We start from the raw sequence: 6,000 nt of genomic DNA on the forward strand, positions 1-6,000 counted from the left end.
ATAGGCTTGCAACTCCGTCTTCTCCTTCTCTGCCGGTCCCGCCCCTTATGACATTTTTCTTCTCTTCCTGTGTGGGCGGACCAGCAAAAAAGATGACGTCAGCGGCGGGGACTCCCTGCTTAATGACAGCCAGAGGGGCAGTAAAAAATAGGCTATAACTTATCACACAGAGGAAATTTGAATTTAGAATTTCAGTAACCTGATCAACCTTAATGAAACTAATTATTCAGATTTATTCAATTTTTTATACTGTTCTCCCAGGGGAGCTCTGAATGGTTTACATCAGGGGTGCCAAATGGTCGATTGCAATCGACCAGTGGATTGCAAAGGCAACACAAGTCGATCGCGTTGCCTTTGGATCTTTTTCTCCCTGCTGCTTCCCCAAGCGTACAAGCACCAGACTCACAAGACTTCACCTCTGATGTCAATTCTGACGTTGGAGAGGAAGTTTTGGGCCAGCCAATCGCTGGCTGGCTGGCCTGGAATGTCCTCCCCAACGTTAGAATTGACGTTGGAAGTGAAATCTTGTGGGCCCGGCACTTGTACGTGCCAGGCCTGGCTTGAGAAAGCAGCATGGAGAAATTGCTTTGGTGGAATGGGGATGGGGGTAGGAAAAGAATCGGGGAAGTGGAGAAATTGGCACGATGGCTTGGGGGGGGCAAAGGGACAGAGAAAGAAAGGCAGAAATAAAGAGGAGGGCATGGGAAGAGAGAAAGAAAGGTATGCAGGCAGGGGGAGAGAGAAAGAAAGGCAGCAAGAAATATTGGCTTTACAAAAGAAGGAAGTGCAACCAGAGACTCATGAAATCACCAGAGAAAAAGGTAGGAAAAATGATTTTATTTTCAATTTAGTGATCAAAATGTGTCTGTTTTGATGATTTATATCTGCTGCCTATATTTTGCACTATGGCCCCCTTTTACTAAACCATAATAGCAGTTTTTAGCGCAGGGAACCTATGAGCATCGAGAGCACCAGTGCAGCTCCCTGTGCTAAAAACCGCTATCGCGGTTTAGTAAAAGGGGAGGGGGTATATTTGTCTATTTTAGTATAGTTGTTACTGAGGTGACATTGCATATTTTAAAGTCATCTGCCTTGACCTCTGAAAAAAACACCCAAATTCAAATAATAATTAACATTTTCTCTGTGTACAGTGTGTTTTGTGTTTTTTAAAAGTTTTATTGTTGGTAGATCATTTTGACTTGGTCATTTTAAAAGTAGCTTGCAAGCCAAAAAAGTGTGGGCACCTCTGGTTTACATGAATTTATTCAGGTACTCAAGCATTTTTTCCTGCATGTCCTGGTGGGGCTCACAATCAATCTAATGTACCTGGGGCAATGGGGGGGGGATTAAGAGACTATCCCAGGGTCACAAGGAGCAGCTTGGGTTTGTATTCACAACCTCAACGTGCTGAGGCTGTAGATTTAACCACAGTGTCACACTCTCCCCTAGGCAAGTTAATGTTACTGTCTTTTAAACAGTGCAGCAGGATGTAGCTTCTCCTCCTTCCATTAATATTTCTAAACCTGCAGCAGGAGAAGATCAACACCTTCTGGATGGACTAATGTGTAAGACTGTTGAAAAGGTGGAATCTGTCTTCTACCAGAAAATGCTTGGGTTCAAAATTAATATGAATCCAAAGTGCACTGTAGATTATTGTCCTCTCCCTATGTTTCTTGGACATGAGATTTTCAACTTTAATCCAGAATGTAAATTAACTTCAGACATCCTGTAAAAGAAGTGCAAAACGCTTCTGCCTGCAACAAGGTTTTGCTTTTTGTGTGGCTTTGAGGGATACCTGACTGTAGGGTTACAAGACATCCAGGTTCCCCCAGAAATTTCCTCCTATTGAGGACGCCTGGAAATTCATAGGGCTTTTGAAAACCTGGCAAGCAATGTGGGGGGGGGGGGAGGGAGAGTTAGGGTGGGATTGACGGCGGGATTGGGATATGATGGGGCAGGAATGAGTAGAACTGGGCGGTTCTAGGGGGTCTGGATTTCCAAATGGGTAATCTGGTAACCCTACCCTACCCCAGCACTCTCATTCTGGCTCTAGCAGTGCCACCTGGCCTCCTTTAAATAGTATTAAAAATTGATTGACGGAACACGCTGGGAGTAAGAGCAGCCTGACCTCCTAAACATAGAGGGCTAGGGCAAGGTGCACAATATTCCATACCAGGATATTGCAATTCTAACCCCAGGAAGGGCTGCATCTATCTGGATTCAGCACCCTTAACCACCTATAAGGCAGGAAACATCCATTCCATGCACTCTTTCCCCATCAGAAGCACAGGATGTGCAGGATATCCAGGATCTAACAGGATATGTCAGGATCTTGCAGTTCTGACCCTAGGAAGGGCTGCATCTATCTGATTTGAGCACCCTCAACCACTTAAAGGCAGAAAAACATCCATTCTATACACTCTTTCCCCATCAGAAGCACAGGATATGCCAGGATGTGTCAGGATGTACCAAGATCCTGCAATTCTGACCCCAGGAAGGGCTGCATCTATCTAATTTCAGCATCCTCAACCACCTATAAGGCAGAAAACATCCATTCCATACACTCTTTCCCTATCAGAAGCACAGGATATGCCAGGATGTACCAAGATCCTGCAATTCTGACCCCAGGAAGGGCTGCATCTATTTGATTTCAGCACCCTCAACCACTTATAAGGCAGAAACATCCATTCCATGCACTCTTTCCCCATCAGAATCACAGGATATGTCAGTGTTCCCTCTAAGGTGAGCGCATGAGCGATCGCTCACTATTTTCAGTGGCGTCGCTCATACGCTTTCCCCTATCGCTCACTCGAGGGAGGTGAGAGGAAGCGGCGGCAGCGGCCTGTATTTTCCAAAGTTGAAAGATGCAGCGGCGGCTCCTCTCAAGATCCCCGACTGCATCGGACTTCGTGAGAAGAGCCGCTGCCACGTGTTCAGTGGCTACCAAGGGGGGGGGGGGGCGGTCCGCTCCGGCTGTGCACATCCCCTAAGGCTGCAGTCGGAGAGGAAGTTCGGGCCAGCCAATCGCTGCCTTGCTGGGTGGAACTTCCTCTCCGACGGCAGAATTGACGTCAGGGGAAGCAGAGAGAGCTTGGGGCAGCCGCGGTGGTGGCTTTGGGGCCTGTTTCCCTCCGATGGTTGCGGCGGTGGTTTTGGGGTCTGTTTCCCCCGATGGTTGCGGTGGTGGCTTTGGGGCCTGTTTACCCCTGATGGTTGCGGCGGTGGCTTTGGGGCCTGTTTCCCCCGATGGTTGTGGCGGTGGCTTTGGGGCCTGTTTCCCCCGATGGTGGCGGCAGTGGCTTTGTGGAGGGTAAGGAGCAAGAAAGGGGGCAGGCAGGGAGACAGAAGGGAAACAGAAAAAAAGAAAGGGGGCAGAAAAAAGAAAGAAAGGGCAAGGAGAGAGGAAGAAAAAGTTGGTGGAATGAGGTCTGGAGGAGAGGAAGCATTCAGGCTGAAAGAAGGGAAGAAAGATTGGATGCACAGTCAGAAGATGAAAGTGCAACCAGAGACTCATGAAATCACCAGACAAGGTAGGAAAAATGATTTTATTTTAAATTTAGTGATCAAAATGTGGCTGAATTTATATATGCTGTCCAGTGTTCCCTCTAAGCGGGCGGGTGTTGTGAGCAAACTTTTTTCACCGTGAGCCAAAAATATCGGGCGCCAGCAAGTTATGAGCCAACTCGCCCGATTCTCCTCTTGCCGCCCTGCCATCTGCCGTACGCCTCTTCCGATCGTGCGCTGTGACGAGAAACGTGTGCGCTGCGATGTAATATTTTGTGCGCCAGCGCACGCCAGCGCAGCTTAGCGGGAACACTGGTTCAAATGGTTTTATTTATTTCCCCAAATTTATTTTTGTTATACGCATTGAAAATATTTGATATTGCGTTTAAATCAAAATCTCAATAAACTTGAAACGAGTGCCCGTGAGATTGTGGGAGGGTTAAATACTCAAAACTTAGAAGTTTTTGCTACGCCAGCTTTCTGGTATCTTTACATACAGTGGCGTACCTAGCATATGTAACATCCGGGGCCCATCATTTTTTGGCACCCCCCCCCATCTGTAAGAAAAACATGATTTTTAGTAACAAACCACACGTCACACATGAGTACCTAGGAAAAGGTAGCATCTTACATATTGCAGTGAGCAGTACATCAATACACCCATTGTAAAACTAAACAAGCCAGACCAGCACAGATCAATCCTACACCGTCAATCCTAACAGAAAACCATGTCTTTCGAACACACAGAACACAGAAAACACCTTCGCCTAGTATGGAATGTCATCACAAACTAACCCCTCCCACTTTTACAAAACTGTAGTGTGGATTTTAGCTACGGAGGTAACAGCTCTGATGCTCATAAAATTCTGAGCATCAGAGCTGCTACCACCAAGGCTGGTGCTAAAAACGCTTCACAGTTTTGTAAAAGGGGGGATAAAATAAAAATACATAGACAAAGGTTAAATTGAACCAGCAAGAAGCTGGACTCTGCATACAATGCTTCACAGAAACAGTGACACATGTCTCCTAAAGCAATAAATAAATAGAAATTTTTTTCTACCTTTGTCTTCTGTGGTTTCTCCTTTCCTCATCTTCTTGTAACTCTCTTCCTTCCATCCACTGTCTGCCGTCTCTCTTCCCCTATATGGCATCTTCTCTCCTTCTATGCCCCTTCCAGAAACTGTATGCCTCCCCCTTCCATCTCTCCTTTCACCCCATTGGTCTGGCATCTCTCTCCTCGCCTTCCCTCTCCCACACCTCTCCTCATAGTCTGGTATCTCCCCTTCCCTGATTCTCTGGCATCTCTCTCCTTTCCTTTTCTTCCATCTTTCGCTCCCCCTCCATGCTCTCACATCTCCCCCTTCCTTTTCCCTTAGACTGGCATACCTTCCTCCTACGCTCCAAGCCCTGGCATCTCCTTTAATTCCCTCCCTCATCTTCCTTCTCCCTCCAGCTGGGTACCGCAACACTCTTCCCTGCAGCTCTGCACTTCCCCACAATTGCCATGCTTCGGTTCCTCTTCTTCCTTCCTTCCTCCCCCCCCCCCCCGCGGGACCCTGCGGCACCATCAACTCTTACTCCCTCTAATGTCGGCCCTGCAGCTCCAGACTTCCTCGCACCTTCTCCCCTCCCCCTTTGGATTGCTATTATTTTAAATGTTATAGCCGCGGAGCTGTATCCATCAGTGGAGATGTCTAACCTCGGCCTGCCCCGGAACTCTTACTGCAACAGTGACTTCCTGTTCCTGCCTAGACGGGCGGCTGCTGCAGTAAGAGTTCCGGGGCAGGCCGAGGTTAGACATCTCCACTGATGGATACAGCTCCGCGGCTATAACATTTAAAATAATAGCGATCCAAAGGGGGAGGGGAGGAAGGTGCGGGGAAGTCCGGAGCTGCAGGGCCGACGTTAGAGGGAATAAGAGTTGATGGTGCCGCAGGGTCCCGCGGGGGGGGGGGAGGGGGGAGGAAGGAAGGAAGAAGAGGAACCGAAGCATGGCAATTGTGGGGAAGTGCAATCCCCCCAATGCGTCCCCTTACCTTACCGACGCGTGTGTGCGCTGTGAAGAGAAACTTTGCGCTGCGATGTAATATTTTGTGCGCGAGCGCAGGCCAACGCAGCTTAGCAGGAACACTGATGCTGTCTATATTTTGCGCTATGGCCCTCTTTTACTAAACCGCAAGTGTTTTTTAGCGCAGGGAGCCTATGAGCGTCAAGAGCAGCGCTGGGCATTTAGCGCAGTTCCCTGCGCTAAAAACTGCTATTGTGGTTTAATAAAAAGGAAGGGGGGTATATTTGTCTATTTTTGTATGGTTGTTACTGAGGTGACAATGCATAGAGTCATCTGCTTTGACCTCTTTGAAAAAAAACCAGAATAGGAATGATAATTAACATTTTCTCAGCGTATATTGTGCTTTGTTTTTTTTTTAATTTTATTGTTGGTCGATCATTTTGACTTGGTCATTTTAAAGTAGCTCGCAAGCCCAAAAAGTTTGGGCA

This window comes from Geotrypetes seraphini, chromosome 2, assembly GCF_902459505.1.
Source record: "Geotrypetes seraphini chromosome 2, aGeoSer1.1, whole genome shotgun sequence".
In the NCBI taxonomy this organism is placed as follows: Eukaryota; Metazoa; Chordata; class Amphibia; order Gymnophiona; family Dermophiidae; genus Geotrypetes; species Geotrypetes seraphini.